The sequence below is a fragment of the Macrobrachium rosenbergii genome, chromosome 3 (assembly GCF_040412425.1).
Source record: "Macrobrachium rosenbergii isolate ZJJX-2024 chromosome 3, ASM4041242v1, whole genome shotgun sequence".
NCBI lineage: Eukaryota > Metazoa > Arthropoda > Malacostraca > Decapoda > Palaemonidae > Macrobrachium > Macrobrachium rosenbergii.
The window spans coordinates 44,416,477-44,423,976 of record NC_089743.1 but is presented as its reverse complement, the minus strand read 5'-3'; the positions used below and the strand labels follow the sequence as shown (position 1 = coordinate 44,423,976).

Below are 7,500 nucleotides of genomic sequence, written 5' to 3'. Positions count from 1 at the left end.
GCAGAAGCTCATTCTGGGCACCTGCCATTGATTACGGTGATATCGGTTGCCGATATTTATCGTCGCCTCCAAAAGAGCAGGCTGTAGTCTTGATTTCGTTGATCGACTAATCTGATTTTATGTTAAATTATGTCCAAAAGACTTAAAACTATAAATTTAAATTAGATAATGAAATTATTATAAGGTATTGTTGCATAATAATGTATTGCGGAAAGAATGCATTAGCGTTCATTACTCTTTGATTTGGGAAAAATAAAAGAAAAATTACAAGCTTAAAATTTTAGTCATTAATGGCTGCTTTATAAAGGAAAATTTTGTCAAGCGATAATGACTGTTAGTTCGCTAACAAAACTGGTTAAGGTGTTGGGAATATTTATGGATTTATTCTCTTCTTTTCTGTCTTCTTTGTAAAAGGTACCTTTGTTATCTTCTATTGATCTATGTATCTGTACATTTAAGGAAGAATATTTACTGCAGTATATTTCGGAAACTATGTGAAACAGTGAGGAACCAGACACGCAGAAAAAAACTCCTCACGAATGAAAGAAAATGTTGAGAAACCGGTATTCGACTCTCATAAGAAAATCCTAAAAAATGAGAGGGAAAATCATCAAAGAAAATGGGAGGCTATGATCAAGCCCATAGAAAACGGGAATTTAAGATGTTAAAGAATACTCTGGCCAGATGATTTCTTTCTCGTCTGTGATGCCAAGTCATGAATTAGTCATAATTACAAAACATGAGTTATCATTATAGGAGTTATATTATAATATATAAATATATATATTTTTCTCGTATGTTAAGGCATGATGTTTATTATACGATGTGCACATTGCTAGCATGATAATATTATAATAAAGGATGGGGGTAGCTACAATCCGTTTTGTTTTACTGGCCTTTCCTTTCCTGTATGATAGTATTTTAAAGATTTATAAATCACCACGTACTGTATTGCTGGTACGGTTCATAGGTATAATATTTAGGAAGTCATGACTTGTTGATGGATATATTTCCTTCAAGTAAAAGTTTCTACAATAGTTCATTCATCTGCTGGGATGAGTGCGTTAGACCTTCCATGTGTTCGCATAAGAAGCAGGGCTCTGTTGTTCGTGTATGATGCAAAATGTCTTCAAGTTAATTCCCATCAAAAGCTGACATTATCAAACGTTTTTGGTGGCCTTTCTTCCGTTAAGCCTGTTTCCTTTTCTATTCGTTGTTCCAATTACCCTACTCCAAGACTTATTTGTTTCTTTGCTAATCCAGAGATAACAACTTCGCAGTTTACCTGAATAATATTTAAAGAATTGAGGAAAAAATACCCGAAAAAAACAATCTGATTTAGTTTCTTATTTTTCCGTTTTTGCAATCTCAAAATTTTCCGTATTAATTGTAACAGAACTAAATTTAATTGTCTTTTTCCCATGGATCTGTTAACGTCATCAGATTCAGGGGGATTGGCTAGTAAGTTTAGCTTAAGTCTACCTTTTGCCATCAAGTGCCCTCAATCATCCTAGGGTACGGTAAAATGCGAGAAGTGGTGGACCTCAGGACTTTGACAGCAATGAAACTCATGAACGAGATGCCAATAAACAACTGACTCATTAACTATTGTTTGAGAAAGTATCCATGCAGGAGAGTATCACCATAGGGTGGAGGACGAGGTTTCTATAGAAGCAATCAAATGGGGAGCCTATAAACTCCTCCTACGGTGATGCCTCCCTATAGAGAGTTGGGGAACCCCAGCAGCGAGGTTCCCTTCTGTGGTGGGGTGCCTCACTACTCGGGTGAGGTGTCCAAGAATGCCAAGGGAAGGGATCTTTTGAGGAGGGTCTCCTTTCTCCCCTAGAGTTGCCTTTCAAAAAGGAGCAGGAGCAACCCTACCAGGTAGGTCCTTCTCTGGGGCTGCCCTCCCAGTAGGGAAGCAGGGCACCTGTCTCCAGCCTTCCCCCCACCCCCCTGGGATGCCTACCCAGAGCGAGCTTGGGTGCTTTAACCACGATGGTCCTACTCAGGAAGGAGGCAGGTTCCTACAAAGATTCCTACAGTAGAAGTCCCATCATGCGAAGCTACCTTCTCAAGAGGGAAGCAGGCCTCCTGCCAAGCCAGGAAGTATACACATAAGAGAGCATCACCACAGGATGGAGGATGAGGTTTCCAAGGGCAAGCATCCCATGAAAATGGCCAATAGCTCCCCCCACCCCCGCAAAAGGGATGCCTTCCCAGAAGGAGTCAGGGAACCCTGATAGGGAAGTCTTCCTATGGTGCGATCTTCCCAGAAAAGATTTACGGCAACTACCCCACTTGGATACATTTGTGGGGCCCTTACCACTAGGGTGAGAGCTAGCAATTCTTAGGGTAGATATCCATTAAGGAGGGTCTCCTTATCCTCCCAGAGAAAGCCAGGGCAATCCCAGCAGAAAGGCCCTCCAATGGTGCTACATACTCAAGAGAGAGACATGGGTTCTTCCAGGCAAGGAAGAATCCCGGGGAAGGGCTTTACCATAGCGGTGGAAGCCAAAACTTCATAAACAGGCGCCCCCTGAGGGAAGTCTCCAACCATGCCTTCCCAGAAGGAGCTAGAGCAGCCCTGCCAGGAAGGTCTTCCTCATGGGTTGCCTCCCCAGGAAGGAGTCAGTGCCCCTGCCAGACTACGAAGCATCCCTGGAAGAACCTGTCATCATAAGGAAGAGATCCCTTTCCTCAGGGATACTATTACATATGATAATTCCAGGAAAAAATAATATAATTACTTATTGTCAATTGGGGGCAGGACAATGCCCGAGTGTTAACCCCTACCTCCACCCTTAGCAACTCCCATGATGGTAAATGAAGATATGTTTGAAGATATCAAATAAGGTAAAAGGTTTTCACGATATTTACTTTCACCGAAGATGTTGGCAAGTCTGACTACGAAGGATTTACTCCTCACTTCATCTCGTCATGAACATTCAGCAGTACTACCTTGAACAAAAAATCTGAAATGAAGAGGAAATTTTCTTCAAACTAATTTTTTTACATATATTTATTTATCTTTTTAATTTAGCTTTAGTGTTTTATGAGTAAAGCCTGAGACCTAATTGATACGTTTCGCAATAGGGCTGCGTGGTTCCTTCCTTTCGGGATCCATTAACCAAGCTCCTAGGTCTGTTTTTGCTGACTTGAGAAATGTGACCAAAAAAAAGTAAATTTGCCAAATGCAGAATGTAAAGACGAATAACTATACTAAAATGGATTTCAAAATATTTAGGGAGACTGGTCACCCCACCACTTGCACACCCACCAGTTCATCTTCATAAATAATAATAATAATAATAATAATAATAATAATAATAATAATAATAATAATAATAATAATAATAATAATAATAATAATAATAATAATAATAATAATAATAATAATAATAATAATAAATAGGTTGATGAAGATCTTAAAGTTCTAGCTCTGTTGCAGCATCTTAACAACATTAAATCGTCCAAGTAGCCTAGCTTGTCTCATGCAATCGCCTCTTCAGACCACCCATTTTCAGTCGGTTAGTACAACTGGCTTTGCTTCTTTCTTTTATGGGACGGCCCACCTGACATGCAACGCATGTTCCTAACTGGTACAAGGAAAAGAAGTAGACACCTAAACCGGAGGAGAACAGTATTTTGTCCACTGATGACGGAAAAACTTCAGCGATTGGTAACTTACCCTCTTCATTTGCTTCAAATTAATTCAGGCAAACACATTAGGAGTGTCAGTCCAAGCTGTGAATCATTCTGGAGAGGAAAAAAATCTGAAAACAACTTTTTTGCCGGTTTTCGTCTAACATACATTCAAGGAAATCAGTTTGTTTTATTGGCGTATATTGTACATGCCTAACAACACGAACTGCATTATGAGATGAGTGTGTGTATGTGTGGGAGTGCGTATTTGCCTGTGGGCATGTTGTATAAGCCGGTGAGTAGATGTAATCACTGGGGTAGCTAGAGAAGTATGAATGAACCCATGAAGCTTCTTCGACCTATATTATTGACAAACAAATTAAAATGTGCAAAGACAACAAATACAATGATATTTCTACCACGCCTGTATGGCTATAATATTATGACAGAGAGAGAGAGAGAGAGAGAGAGAGAGAGAGAGAGAGAGAGAGAGAGAGAGGATTGTTACAGATTTCTATTTCGGCATTGTTGGTTGGCAATGTAATGATCCTGGTATTTCAGTATCCAGAAATTCGACTACTGTAGATATTTCTGTTATGGTGAATATAATTTGTAGTTAATCATGAAGCAATTAATCAAAGAAATGTACCACAAGTCAGGATCTTTGGATCGGAGGCTAAAGCAAATTAAAGGCGCCGTGAGGTGATTCTTCTGTATAATAAAATGAGGTGGATCTTTAATAGCAGATTTGATAAAAAAGATTGACTTTTCAGGAAATCATGAAAATCGCTAATGTAATCCACACCAGAGCTAAAACTTGTTAGATTTTTTCAGGTTTTCTGAGGGTGAATCTTCCAAACTTACCGAGTCACGAAATAACAGCTTTCTTGTTAGATAAAATAGCATTTCATTGAAACCTGAAAGGTGCATTCCACTTGGTAGCCTGATTGTGATAACGGGATATCTCTTGCGCACCTAAAGTGAGCTAACATACAGGAGACGTAATAATTTATTGTTGTTTTAATAAAAGAAAAAAAACAAATCCTTACGCAGTAATCTGTCATTTGTTTGCTGATTAACCCACGATTGACCAAAAGATCAATGAACCCATTTCCCATTTGTAATTTGAAAACAGTCCACTCCGTCCATTGCCAGACATGATATATGAAACCGGCTGACCGGAAGTACAAAAGGAATTTACAACTTCCGGGTGGACGTTGGAAATATTTCCCCGAAATATGACGTATCGTGAAAGTTCATGCAAAGCTCGCACTTCAGTCACAGTCAAGACAAAATTGTTTTTCTCGAGGTAGGAAAAAAAACTGAGGGAGAAAGCGAAGGCAGGGGCTGGAATTACCGGCAAAGTCCAACAAAAATGACAAAGCAAAGAAACTACGCACGCGCGTTGGAGTCGCTTCATTTTTATTTCCTTTCACGTACAAATAAAAAATCAAAAGTTGGATTAACTAAACATCCCAAGGAAATGGTTTAGTCACTTTGCAGTGCTCCCAAATCAACGGTGTCTTTAAACAGGTTTAGGAGGAGAAATGTAGTTACTTAACGTTGCAAATACTTCCTTGATGCCCTCTTGGATGACCTTTCTCTCTCTCTCTCTCTCTCTCTCTCTCTCTCTCTCTCTCTCTCTCTCTCTCTCTCTCTCTCTCTCTCTCTCCAGACAAATATTTGAGCATAGCACCTGTTTTACCTTTCAGCTCTTATTTCTGAATGGAAATGAAAATATGCTTTCCACCTTATTACGATGGCTTACACATCATTACATTCTCTTACAAGGGAAAGAATGTTACCATTTTTCATTTCCCGAATATTTACTGGCTAAAAAAGACCTGACAATCAGAACGACTGAAAGTGTATATGAAAGTGAAATTATACATTAATCTAGTGGGATCTGCGATGTTACAAGGAAATAAATCATGGTAAGACGATGAAACTATGTCAAAAAGATTTCGTCCATTTGGGAATAAGGCTATGATAAAAATACTTTAAGTCAAGTGGCAGGATATAGAAAGAAATGACACCATGAGGGAACTTAGAGACGCTCCATATGCAGATGAGATAATGATGAAAGGGAGATGGAGATGTCATGGATATGTCCTCCTCACCATCCTGGGAGCATAGTAAGTGACAGTGTCAATGTTCAACTGTGGGCACCAGAACAGCTGGAAGACCCAGACCTACCTGAGTGGGAGATCTATGGCACGAGAGGGAGAAATATGTGAAAAGTTGTAAAGGTGGAAGCACAGGTAAGACGAGAGTGGCAGAATTTCAAAGTGGCCCTTCGCGTTGCACAGCAGTGAAAGTAATGATGCTGATGATATATGCAGTCAGGTCAGTCAGTTAAAGTTTGAATGCTACTACAGTGGTAAGTAAGCAGTACTACATGGTTGATGCTGGTCTAGGAATTGCCAATATCCTGGAATTCTAATGCACTGCATCCCAAGGCACAGCTATGTCTGTAGATGGTTGTGTGCACATTGGGAGGATGGTGTCCAGTAAGACCAATGGCAACCACATTTGTCAGGCTGGTCTCTATCATGGGGGTTCGACCTATTTTTCCCTAGAACTAACAAAGGTTTGGGATACAGTTTAAATGTAGCCCCAGCGAGGACTTGCAAAGGGCATCCTAAGATGCAGATTACCTTCTTTACATGATGCCAGTGGAATATATTCATTATCCCATCCTCTACGGCTAAGACTGACAGCTGGCATTTTTTCGGAAAGGAAACAAGATTAAATCTTTGATGATGTGACTAAGACTGACAGCTGGAGACATATGAGAAAAGTCAGTGTGTGCAGGAATGATTAAAAACAAAAGGTTATTGCATCTTGTGTCTGTGTAAGCTGAAAGGTTTGGAATTCGTTGCATCAGGGAAACCCTGGAAACAGGTTGAAGAGTGTAAAATATGTGAGTTCAGTCATTATATTTGTAAGACTGAGCTTGGCAGGAAAAGAATTTTGACAGTGAAAGTACAAAATGAAAACAGACTGGAAAAGGATGCAGTAGATGCAAGTGTACTGGAAAATTATGGGTTTATGCCCCATGAAGTTTGGACAGAATGAAAGGATGGTTGTGTAAAGCAATACAGGAGCAAGAGAAGATAACGACAAAAACAGCTAGCATTATGGGCAGATAATGAGTTCCTACAGAAAATAAGGATGGAGAGAGTCTTTTAAAGATGTGTTTTGAAAAGTGTTTGATGTGGATGTTTTTCAAAGTAAGCTATTTACGAAAATATATGGGAAAGAGAAAACTGTGAGAAAGAGGGAGTTCTAAATTATATTAGTACAAGTAAAGAGAAGGGCAAGTTGATGTACATAAGGGTGAAAATAGGAGCAGCTGGAGACATCCCTCGTCATTATTTGGTTGAAGTAAATAGATGAGTAGATGGAAGTTCAGGTTGGAGAGGAGGGGATGAGTATGTGCTTGAAAGGGCTACTAAGAGAAGTGAGTTTAATAACAAGGAAGAGATTTGACCGTATAAGGAGGAAATGAGCGCAATCAAGTGGGTTAGTGTTTAAGGTACAGGACTGGAATAAATGAAGAATAAATTACTCTAGGAGGGGTCATAGAGTCAGAAGGAAGTGTTTATGTTTTAGGAGGATGGGAAGCAGGAATAAACACAGTGAGTGGTTTGATGAGAGAATGACGTGCTTCGTATGAAAAAAAAAATCCTTGAGGTACAATTGAAAGACAGAAAAGATGGATGGAGAAACTGGTCAAGCAGAAGAAGTTAGAGAAAATTGCAGTATTCAGTTAAACAGTAGAGAGAAGGTAAGCAAAGACTATAGGAAGAATAACAGCTATTCTGCAAGGAAGTAAATGCAGACAGAATCATC

The 7,500-nt window shown here is 39.4% G+C and overlaps 1 protein-coding gene and 1 long non-coding RNA gene across 3 annotated transcripts in view; one reads left to right on the top strand and one right to left on the bottom strand.

The window, feature by feature from the left end:
- The window catches only part of LOC136854894 (pneumococcal serine-rich repeat protein-like), a 250,880-nt gene extending 250,003 nt beyond the window's left edge, over positions 1–877 (top strand). Inside the window, exon 16 of the mRNA XM_067131427.1 lies at positions 1–877. This exon is cut by the window's left edge and continues 482 nt beyond it. The gene's annotated coding sequence lies outside the window, so the exon portion shown is untranslated.
- LOC136854914 (uncharacterized) overlaps positions 1–7,500 on the bottom strand; it is a 71,304-nt gene that overhangs the window by 8,421 nt on the left and 55,383 nt on the right. The window lies entirely within an intron of this gene.